A 12309-nucleotide genomic window follows, 5' to 3' on the forward strand; every position below is an offset into this window, starting at 1 on the left:
ATTCGGCGGCACTCTGACCTTTTCAAGGTACCCCCAGCTGTCTTGCCAAGAGTCAGGTCCTTAACACATTTACAGATAGTCTTCACCAGGATTCTCAAGCAGTCAGCCCTTTTCTTCCTGAGAAAAGAGAGACTCTTGGGTTTCCGAACCCTCCAGAGCTGCTAATGCATCAAGGACAAGCATCGCCAAAGGGTCTCCTGTCGTGCATTTCTCCAAGATCCTTTGCAAGTTAAACAGCAAATTCACTTTAGCCATGCCAACACCACTCACAGTCACTGGAGAGAAGCCAGGCAGAGCCTCAGCAAGGACAATTCAGGCCCAGTTACACCTTGACTCGTTGGACACAATGCTGACCTCTCATTCCTGAGGTAACCTCAGCTCTCCCTGTCTCCATGCAGAAGGGTGAGTCTAGGTCAGTCCAGCAAATGCCAGTTTATGGAAAGCTGAGAGACCAATTCACCAAGAGACAATTTGCAGAGCTCAACTTGCCAAGCAAACACATCGCCAAACTTATCTAACTTACTTATTAGAATGTTCAACAGGGCTATTCAGCATCACTAGTGGGAACCATTAAATTTTGGTAACTGATGATGAGATACATAGAAAAGTATATTTCAGCTGCAGCAACCAATTTTTTTTTTTTTTTTTTTTTTTTTTGAGATGGAGTCTCATTCCGTCTCCCAGACTGGAGTGCAGTGGCGCAATCTCAGCTCGCTGCAACCTCCTCCTCCTGGGTTCAAGCAATTCTTGTGCCTCAGCTTCACAAGTAGCTGGAATTTACAGGCATGCACCACCATACTCAGCTAATTTTTGTGTTTTTAGTAGAGACGGGATTTCACCATGTTGGCCAGGCTGGTCTGGAACTCCTGACTTCAGGCGATCCACCTGCCTCGGCCTCCCAAAGTACCGGGATTGCAGGCGTGAGCCACCACGCCCACCCGGCTTTTCTAATGAAATTTTTCAGTTGTCACTGATATTTTGGATGAGATTGTTTAGGCTAATGCTGACTTCCCGCAAACACTTTGAGGTTTAACTCTGGATTATTATCCACTGGAGTAAGTGAGCCCCTGGCCCTGGCCTCTCCAGAACCATTCAGTTTCCAATTACACCCACCCACAAAACATGCCCTCATTTCTGTGCGATCTGCCTCCCTGGTGCCTGTGTCCCTGGGCTCTATCAAGGCAGGCCTTGGCAACAGCTGTATCAGCCAACACAGCCGGCTCTGCTAGGGTCTGGTGGTCTCCATGGATTGCTGAGAAAACTCCCAAGGGGGCCACAGCTGGGCCCCCTTGCTGACTTTGGGGGGACTATGGCTGAAAGGCACGGCAGCTTGCCAGGTACCTCCCTTGTTACCTTCCATGGTGGAGGCTGAAAAGTGGAAAATACTCGCCTTCCCAGCTGCGCCTTCATGCAAGGGTGATCATGCAACCCAGCCCCGCAGTTAGCAGACAACCACATGGAGGAGCTCTGTTTAGGGACTTCTGGATGGCGGTAAGCAGGGGGATGGTGGCAGTGAGGACCGTCCCCACAGATACCAAAAAGATGGCCTGCATTGTCTGTAAAGAGCTGAAAACAGTGATAGATCAGTGTGAAGGTCAATCTGGTTTTCTTTCTCACCATGTGCCTGCAAGGTCAGTGCTATACGCCTTGTGCCACAGCCCGACCTGAAGAGCTCCGGAACTAGTGAAAGAGATGAATGCATTTGCAGGGAGAGTGACCACCTTCCCTCCAGTCGGCCCCACCTTCTTCATGACAGCAGTCTTCATAATGACAGCAGTGACGAGGGCGCCCCTCAAGGCTTCAGACCTTCAGGGCCTTAGGACTCATGTTCTGTTTTCTGGCTACACTAACGGAGCTAAGGGAAGGAGCCTCTGCTTCCACTGCTCAGATGCTGGCTGGCTCCTGCCATGCCTTCATCATTCTCACCTCTGACCCAGGTGCTCTCCCTTTCTCCAGGCTCGAGTTTGGGGAACCTGAGAGCCACTATCTACTGGGCTCCATCAGCAAGTCCAGCTGCACAGCTGATCTGACAGATGTCACATGACTCACAGGCAGGCAGGCTCAGTGGGACAAGTCCTAAACTAGGACTCAGGGGACCACCTGGTCTCTGTTGTTTACTAACCACCTGTATGACCTTGAATAGGCCACTCCCCTTTTCTAAGCCCCAGTTTCCATAGCAGTAAAACCAGAGGGCCCTTCTCTAGAGAGTTCTTCCCGCCCTGACATTCTCTCTCTCTCTCTGACACACACAGACACACACACACATATCTGGGTGGGTATGTTTTACAGAAGTACTGTATTGTATTGCTCTACATTTTTTAACATGCTCTTACGTTTTTGAGAAAATAATATACAGAAGGATTTGTAACTTCTTCACTATTCACTCAAATGAATCCATTTTGGGTTTTAGTAGCTTCAGATCAGTTCAACAGCCAATGCAAATAATTAAGGCAGAAGCAGTGCAATCTCTTGGAGTTGGCCTATTTCCAGTGGTACAGCCAAATGCAATGGTACCCAAATTGTTGGGCAACCAGCATGCACTGGAAGCAGATGCCAGCAGATGCCTTCCCAGAAGCCAAGTCCTAGGAGTTGGCTTAGGCCCTTAGCTCAGGATGGAGGCAGCATCCACTGAATCAACACAAGGCTCTGGGGCAATCCAGTCCTCAGCAGCCACAGGGAGGATCCAGCCACTGGGGCAGAATGCACTTCAGGGACATCAGAAGCGGAACCCTGGGCTGGGGAGGTGCTTCCAAAGGAAACATCTGGAAGAGGGAGAAAGGATAAAAGACCCAGCATCTAGATTAGGAAAGCAAGGCAGTTCCTGCCACCCAGAATAGTGTGTGCTGCTTGTTTGGAAAATGCATGATCATTTTCAGAGTCCTGAGGCCCATCAGAGACTTTATGTCCAGCAGTGCCAATGGCCTGGTCCTCAGTCAAGGTAGTGGTCTGAGCTGACATGTCGGTCTTCTGCTCCAAACACATAGAAATCCTAGGTAAAGTACAGAAAATTAAATTTCAAAACCTATAACGAAGCTCAGAAGCTAAAAAAGTATCTGTGGATGCTCAAATAAAGAGGAGACTTGCAGTGGTAATCAGGATTGAGCTACACCGTGTGTGTGCCTTAGAGGCTGGGTTTAGTTTTCAAGTTATCAAAAATCATATTGAGCTATAGAGATAGTTTATCATCCTGCGTCTTTTAAAAATCAAATTAGGGTATAATTTACATACAGTAAAATTCACCCTTTTTAGGATATAATACTGTGAGTTCCGGCAAATAAATATAGTTATAGAATCACTACCCCCGTCAAGGCATGGAACAGTTCCATCACCCGCAAATGCCCTTCTGCCCTTTGTAGCCAACTCTTCCCCCTCCCCTGGAAACTACTGGTCTATATTTGCCCTTCTATTTCTGCTTTTTCCAGAATTCCAGAGAAATGGAGTCATACGGTGTTTAGAAAGGCTGCAGCTTTAGCTCTTGCCTAGGAAGTGACACCAAGGCCACAGCCTTGCCGACAGCAGGAATACTAGAACTGAGTTCCCCAAATGAAACCAGGAGTCAGGAAAGGGCTCTCCCGTTTAGGAACTGGGATTAGAAAAACTGCTTGCTGGCCTGAATATTTGGCACAAAAGTGGGTCATTTACCTTGGACTGTGAGGGAAACAGTCACCAATAAAATATCTGAACCTCTAGGCTGTATGACACAAAATTATGGACAGGTGTTCTCATTGCTACCAGCATGGTGTGGATGTCCCGAGCCTAGAAACTCACATAAATACCGGTCTAGAAACTGTTTACCCTTTAGAGGCAGTAGATGCAATCACAATGTCATTCCAGAGGAACATCTCTGCAATCCAGGCATACGCAGGACCCCTCAGGAGACAGCTTCACCCACATAAATACAAAGCGCGCAAAGAAATCCGAAGCTCTGAGCAGTAAACAGCAGATTCAATCAGGAAACATGTCAGAAATGTAAAATTGTATGGAAGTCTGCAAGGGACTTTAAAATAGCTATATTTGAAGTATTTGAAGAACTCAAAGAAAGAATAGACTGATAAGAGGCTGGGCGCGGTGTCTCACCCCTGTAATCCCAGCACTTAGGGAGGCTGAGGCAGGCGAATCACTTGAGGTCAAGAGTTCAAGATCAGCCTGGCCAACATGGTGAAACCCCGTCTCTACTAAAAATATAAAAATTAGCTGGTGGTGGCTGCAGATGCCTGTAATCCCAGCTACTCAGGAGGCTGAGGCAGGAGAATTGCTTGAACCTGGGAGGCGGAGGTTGCAGTGAGCCAAGATTGTACCACCGCACTCTAGCCCGGGAGACAGAGAGAGACTCTATCAAAAAAAACAAAAAGAAAGAAAGAAAGAATAGACTGATAATGCAAAAACAGAATATTGTAGGAGACAATTACAGAAATGAATAATATAATAATTGGTTTTTAAAAATTAATGGTCAAGTTAAATCATCACTAGACAACTGAAAGAGGAATTAATGAGTAGGATGATAGAGCAAAGGAAATCACAGATATATAAAGAGATATGAAATCTGAGAGAGGAGTTAAGAGATGTGGAGGAGAGACTCATGCCTAATAGGAGCGTGAGAATACAGAGATGGGGAAAGAGGCAATATTTAAAGAGATGATGGCAGAGATTTTTTCAGAGATTAGGAAAGACCTATGGCCCCACATTAAATAAGCACACTAAGCCCAAAGCAGGATAAATAGACATAAATTCACATCTACAAGGAAAAAAATGTTAAAAGCTAGTTTAATGAAAAGATAGATTACCCACAAAAGAATGGCTATCAGATAAACGGCAGAGTTTCCTTCATCAACATAGATATCCTAAGACAATGATTTATATCTTCAATGTGCTAAGAAAAAATGTCTTCCAAGGGGATTATAGTGTAGAACAGGTCCTCTCCTTCTCTTCCAGTATGTCTACACTTAAGAGGTCAATAGGGCCAGGTGCGGTGGCTCACGCCTGTAATCCCAGCACTTTGGGAGGCCAAGGCAGGTGGGATCACAAGGTCAGGAGTTCAAGACCACCCTGGCTAACATAGTGAAACCCTGTCTCTACTAAAAATACAAAAATTAGCCGGGCATGGTGGTGGGCACCTATAATCCCAGCTACTCAGGAGGCTGAGGCAGGAGAATCACTTGAACCCAGGAGGTGGAGGTTGCAGTGAGTCAAGATCGTACCACTGCACTCCAGCCTGGGTGAGAGTGGACTTCGTCTGAAAAAAGAAAAAAATAGTCAATGTACTTGTGAAGGAGCTCTTGTTTATTGAGCATGTCCCTTTGAAGAAATGACTGAAGAGAGTCATTCCTCCGAGAGGCAGAAGCTGGTGGAATGGGGCTTGCTAAGTCCACATTACCCAGGGACTGAGACTTGCTCCTTGAATTCTATATTCAAGTCAACTGGCGTTCAAGATATGCCAGGTGGACCAGTTAGACAGAAGTGAGCTAAGTATTTGTTTAGATATAACAAGATAGTTTAAGGCCCAGAGATCCCCTCTGAAAGAACTTGAACTAGTCAACGATTCAGAGGGGAAATAGAAAGTGAGCCCAGAAGAAAAGCATGACTGAAAAAAAAAAAAAAAAGCAAGTGTATTAATTTGCTAGGGCTGCCGTAACAAAGTACCACAGAGTGGGTGGCTTCAACCACAGACAGTTATTTTCTCCCAGTTCTGGAGGCTGGATGCCCAGGGTCAAGGTGTCAGCAGGTCTGGTTTCTGAGGACTCTCTCTCTCTGGCTTGCAGACGCCGGTCTTGTTGCTCTGTCCTCACACAGCCTTTCCTCTCTGTGCACACACGTGTCTGTGTTAAATTTCTTCTTCTTATAAAGACATCCATCATATTGGATTAAGGCCCATTCTAAACACCTCACTGTAACTTAATTACATCTTTATTTTAAAGACCCTATCTCCCAATACAGTTACATTCTGAGGTATTGGGGCTTCAACATATGAATTTTGAAGAAACACAATTCAACCCATAACAATAAGTGTGTACAAAGAAATTAGTAAGATCTGAATAAGTATTGAATCATCATTATCACCATCATCTCATCGTCATCATCATCAATTTGGGAGATTTAAAAACATGAGGAATTAAAATAATAGAAACAGTAAAAATATGAGCAGTGAAACGTTGTAAGTAAGAAATTTTGAGTGTATAAAATTACTGTTTTTATTCAGGAGAAGGATAAAGTGTTGATTAACTTCAGGCTTTGTTCAAAAAATACACAATGAAGTATGCATATTATAAGCTTTAGGAAAATAGTGAAAGACCAGAAACACATGCATAATTTTCAAATCAGTAGAGGGCAAAAGAGGGAAGAAAATCTAATGAATCTCACAGAAAGCCACAGAAAAGGAGTGGGAAAGGCAAAGAAATGATACATGAAGAATGCAAAATAAGATAGACAAAAATCCAAATAATCACAGTAATCACAGAAATCGTAAATGGATTAATTTTTCCTATTAAAAGATAGACACTCAGAGTACACTTCAAATGTCCAGATTATGCAGTTTATAAGAAATGCACTAAACATAATGACAGAGCTTGAAAATAGGCATAAAAAGACATACCAGGTGTATCCGTTAGAAAGCTTTGGTTACAGGTTACAGAAAAATCAACTAAATTGGTTAATAATAAAGTAGATTTATTAGTTTACATAAACAGACATTGCAGAGGCAGGATCAGCTTCAGAGTAGCTTGATTCAGCAACAGTCTCATTAAGGACCCAGCATCTTCGTATCTCTGCTCTCCCTTCCATAGTATCAGCTTTATTTTTAGGCTGGCTTCCCTTTGGGAGAAAATTGGCTGTAGGATTTCTAGGTTTCATCTCACCTATCCCATCAAGAAAATTTGAGGCAATTCTAAAGAACAATAAGAGATTAGGGAACATGGCTTAACCAACAGGATGTAAACAATTCTTATAAAGCTATACTAATAAAACTGGGTGATATTTATAGAGCAATAAAAAATAGACCACATTAATAGACCAGAGAGCTTAGAGACTACATATATATAGATATACTTGGTGTTGGGACAATGGCTTTCCATATAAAAGAATAAAATCAGGTTCCTATCTCATAGCATGCACAAAAATAAATTCCAGCTTGGCTAAAGCCTATATATTAAAAATATAACTTTTAAGCTATTAAAAAAAGATAATATCTTTATGACATCAGGTAAAAAAAGCTTTCAAGATATAAGAGAACCAACCATTTAAAAATTCATAGATTTGTCTATATCAAAATCAGAATACTTTACGACAAAAAATGACAGATTAGAAGTTGTTTACAATATGAAATACCAAAAAGGTAATCTCCAGAATGTATAAAGACCTTCTACAACTCAACAAGAAAAAAGCACTCAACCCAATAGAAAGAGAGCAAGAGGTTTAAAGGGGTAATTCACAGAAGAGGAAATCCAAGTGGTCATGAATACATGAAAAGACGCTCAACTCATGGAAGCACTCACAGAAAACAAGTTGAAATCGTCTCATATCATGTCAATCTCCATATTTTAGAAAAAAATTAAAAGTCTGAAAATACTAATCTTTGTGAAAATATGAGGAAAATGGGAAGTTTCAGAAACACTGCTAGTGAGGGATAAATTAGCACAGCCATTTGGGGAACAGCTTTGCAGTTATTATTAACATTGAAAAATGCACATATTTTATGACCAAAAAAATTCCCAAGGCATCAACTCTAGAGAAACTCTTCTTAGAGGGTAAGAAGACACCTCAGCCTTGTAATAATGAAAACATTTTTAAACAACCTAAATTTTCATCTAAAGTAAAAGTACATATTAATTAGCAGCAGTGAAAAGCAATGAACTGTATCTGTGTATCTTGACATGAACAGATCTTCTAAACCCTGTACTGAGTGAAAAAATCAAAGTGACAGATATATATATATATATAGAGAGAGAGAGAGACAGAGAGAGAGAGAGAGAGATTATTTATTATATAAATTTATTACATAAATTTTTTAAATGCAGAAGATAATACTTTACATGATTAGGGACACAAATACATATTATCAGCATTTTTTAAGTGGACAAGTAGGCACATACCAAATTTATGACAATAACTTCCTCTGGAAAGGAAAGGAGGGAAATAGGAATGAGTAGTGATAAAAGTGGGATTCAATTTCATCAGTGAATTTCCTTTTTTAAAGCTGTCTGTGGGATTAATATGATGCTGTGTTTTAGACCATTTTCTGTTGCTTTAATAGAATGACTGATACTGGGTAATTTATAAAGACCAAAAGGTTATTTGGCTCATGGTCTTGGAGGCTGGGAAGTCCAAGGGCGTGGTGTCAGCACCTGGTGAGGGTTTTCTTGCTCATCATAACACTGAGGAAGGCATTATACAGAGAGAGAGCAAGCAAGCACATATGAAAAAGACTGCAAGAGTGAGCTGAGCTCATTTTATAACAACCCACTCTCGTGAGAAGTAACTTCCTCCTTGGAGAACTAATTCACTCCCATGATAATGGCAGTAATCCATTCAGGAGGGCTCCACTCTTGTGATCCAAGGATCTCTTAAAGGCCCCACGTCTTAATACTGTTACATTGGCAATGAAGTTTCTAACACATGAATTTCTGGGGGGCACACTCAAACCAGAGCAGGCTGGGACTTCAAATCTCACCCTGCTGAGTTTCTTCCCCTTCTCTGACCTGCATCTCCCATTGTCTTGCCAGTTTCTCCTGGGAGCACTTCCCTAATAAACTGTGTGCACAGTGAACCTCATCCCAGGGTCTGCTACTAGGGAGCCTGTCCTAAGACAATGACGAAAGGCACTCAAGTCTCTCCCCCTCACTCCAATTCTTTGTTCCATCTTTGGTAGGCTGAAAAATGACTCCTGCCCCCACAAAAAAAATCAATATTCTAATCCCTGTGACCTATGAATTTTACATTGTATGGCAAAACAAAGGGGTCTTTGCAGATGTGATTAAATTAAGGATCTTGGGACAGAGGGTTATCTGGATAGGCCCTAAATGCACACACATTTATCCTTATAAGAGTGAGGCAGAGGGAGATTTGACCACACACACAGATGAGAGGGACATGTGAAGATGGATCAGGGAGAAATTCAAAGATGCTGGCCTTGAAGATTGGAGTGATGAGGCCACAAACCAAGGAATGCCAGCAGCCACCAGAAACTGGAAGAAACAAGAAACAAATTATCCCCTAAAGCCTTCAGAGGAGCGTGGCTGTCTATGATTTTGAACTTCTGAGCTCCAGAACACGGAGAGAATAAGTTTCTGCTAAGCCACCCCGTTTATGGTAATTCGTTAAAACAGCCACGGGAAACTAACATGCTCTCCTACTAATAAAAGCTTATAATCCTTACACCATGCTTACCATATCCCAGGCCCTGTGCTGAACTTTCACCCTGGTTGTCTCATGTAAGCCTCACAATATCTCTTTGGGGTAGTTAATTCACAGGAGCAAAAACTGAGGTTTGAAGAAGTTAAATGACTTGCCCAGAGTGACACAGAGTCAGGATTCAGACACAGGCAGGCCAACTCCAGAGCTATCCTTCTCTACAAGTACCGTGGTCCCACCTTTCAAGTTGGGAGGCCCAGCAGGGATGGTTATCAAGCAGAGAAGAAGGGGAGGTATGTCCAGTCTCTGCTGTATGTCAGGATCCCAGAAAAAAGCATTAGAAGCCTGGGCTCTGGTATCTCTCCACCTGGCAGATCTCACCCACCAGTTCCAAGGAAAGGCAACCCCAGCAAATGTCTCCACAGGGACTGAGCAAGGCAGATGGCTGGGCTGCTGAGCAGATGGAGGGAGCCCAGGGCTTTCTGTGCTCAGGGCCTGCTCAGAGAAGGCTGGTCAGGTCATCCCAACCAGCCAGTTCACCAAGCACTGGCATCTTCCCACAAGAGAAGAAAGGAGGGAAAGATGGAAAAGAAAGAGGGAGGAAAATAAAACAGCCCAAACAGCCCAAATCACTCCTCCCCTGACAGCTGCGTTCAACAAAGGGACATGAAATTAAATTCTTGAGGAAACAGGACTCAGAGGGTAGCACCATGCCAAGTGAGCCCAGGAACACTTATCACTCTTCGAAACCCAATTAGCCTCCCTTTGGGACACTGGGCTCTTCATTAATCATTTCTCTGGCTGAAAATGAGGTCCCTATGCTTTGATCCCCTCTGCCTGCCTGCCAGGGCTCCTGGCTGGGAATTGTCACATCTGCCACTGCTCACACCATTATCTTAGCTCACAGACCAGTGGCTTTCCAGTAGCCTAGGCCACGCTGCCAGAAGCCCCTCCAAACACTCACCCAGACTTGACTGTGGTCCCCAGATACACCCAACATACTCTCTGGGCACCATCAGAGAAAACTCAGACCCATTCCCTGCCTTGAAAGAACTTGAGATGGAAGAAGGAGAAAAACTTATACAAAAACCTTTAGGACAGGGCAGACTGTGATATGGCCATAAAATCTCATGGGAGCCTTTACTCTACTGAGCACCGGCCTATCCCATTCCCACATGGGCCATAAACACTTTTGTGTCCCTTACCCCACTAGGCCTGTCGCCCTGCTGTCCTGCCCTGATGCAGCTGGAGGCTGGGGGGCTCCAGCCTTCTCCTGAGGATTCCTGTCTAAATGCTCAGCTGCTCTGGAATTCACAGGAGCCCAGGGCATGGGGCCCACCTGGTCTCCTGCTTCCTTCAGGTTGTTGCAGAGCCCCGTCCTCCCTCGCCTTCTCTCCCCCTTTGCTCCCCCTGCCTCACCTGCAGCTGTCCGTGAGCTCTGCTCAGCAAGTGCCAGCTGACCTGGATCTTTCCTTTTTTTCCAGCTAAACAGATATCTGCCTTGCTAATACTGACTGCCTTTCAAAGCATAATTATGATGTGTTGTGTTAAAATCACACTCCAGTAAGGAGCAGGAGACAGGGGAGAGGAATGGACGGGATGAAGAGGACCAAGAGTCTCTTCCTGTCTCCCGGTGCAGGGATTAAGGGACTGAAGAGAGCATTCTGGGGAAACTGAGGCTCAGAATGGCCCAATAACCTGCCCAAAGCCAGATAGCCTATAACTGGTGGAGTAAGATCCTGCTGTTGACTTTATTTGCAAGTGGAGGAGGATGAGAAGGAAGTTTAGGGTGCATCTGCCAGGTCTGGGCAGAGCCTGCCCCAGTGTGTTCAAGGTCCACTGTTCAACACCCCCACCGTGGCCCCGTGCAGGACTCCAGGGAGAGCCTGGAACCACGCCCCGGGAAAACACACAGGAACTCTGAGGGCTGGGCAGGGAGGGCTGCGGAGCTGCCCAGGACACTTTGCCTGACAAGGGCTCCTGCCATGCAGCTCATTTCAGCATAACACCTGCTTACGAGGGCCTGCTCTGCCTGGGGAAGGATACCAGGCCCCGTGGAGGATGCACAGCGAAGCCAGCACGTCCCTGACCTCAAGAAGTTCCCAGCCTCCCGAGGGAGATGGCTGTCGCACGGACTCCTGCACCCACCAGAAGGCCTGCAGGGAGACATCTGGGGCCGCTTTTCAGTCATGACCTCTATGCTCCACGTCCATCCTCTGGGCGCCAACGGGTGATGCTGGAGCTGGGACTCTGCCCGCGGCTCCGCTCTGCCAGCCGGCTCTGGGTAGGCTCTGCAGCCCGGGCGCTAGAGCGGCACCGCTAGGCTGGTGCGGGAGGCGGGACTTGCTCTTCCTGTTTGCTCCCCGTCCGCTTCCTGCGGGCTTCCTGTTCCTGGGAGCTATTTCCCTCCCCAGCCAACAGCAGGCTGCGCCAAACTGGAGCCGCAGCGGAACGCAGCTTGCGGCTCCTCCAACTCTGGCAGAACCAGTTCCGTCACCCTGTGGCCCAAGAGCTAGCTCAGACCCCTGCTCAGAGGTCGGGGTCCCAGGCAAGTGGGCGCTTGTCTGCAGGGCCCCAGCGCCAGTGAGCAGAGACCCCTCCTCCAGTCAGCTCTGCAGGGTCCCTCCGCTGTGTTTCTAAATGTCCCCTTTTGCTCCTTCGGCCACAGAAATAGTAGCAGCTGCTTTCTGCAGTTGCCGCTTCTGCTCACCCTGGCAGTCCCTGTCACCTGATGACTGCAGAGAAGTCTGGAGACCGAGATGGACCTCCCAGGACTTACAAAGCAGAGACTTTCACTCCTGCTCTGCTGAAAATCCCCTTCATACCCTGTCCTCGTTTCAACCTCAGTTTTGTTTTTTTTGTTTGTTTGTTTGTTTGTTTTTGAGATGGAGTCTTGCTCTGTCGCCAGGCTGGAGTGCAGTGGCGCGATCTCGGCTCACTGCAACCTCCGCCTCCCGGGTTCAAGCG

General features: G+C 45.5%; 1 long non-coding RNA gene across 1 annotated transcript; it reads right to left on the bottom strand.

The window, feature by feature from the left end:
• Positions 1-2277: 2277 nt before the first annotated feature.
• On the bottom strand, positions 2278-11700 carry LOC134761080 (uncharacterized). The gene is made up of 2 exons (XR_010139327.1): positions 11491-11700; positions 2278-2989 (listed from the first exon to the last, which is right to left on the bottom strand). It is a non-coding gene; the product is annotated as an uncharacterized LOC134761080 (long non-coding RNA).
• Positions 11701-12309: the final 609 nt, after the last annotated feature.

Source organism: Pongo abelii, chromosome 2 (genome assembly GCF_028885655.2).
Source record: "Pongo abelii isolate AG06213 chromosome 2, NHGRI_mPonAbe1-v2.0_pri, whole genome shotgun sequence".
Classification (NCBI taxonomy): Eukaryota; Metazoa; Chordata; class Mammalia; order Primates; family Hominidae; genus Pongo; species Pongo abelii.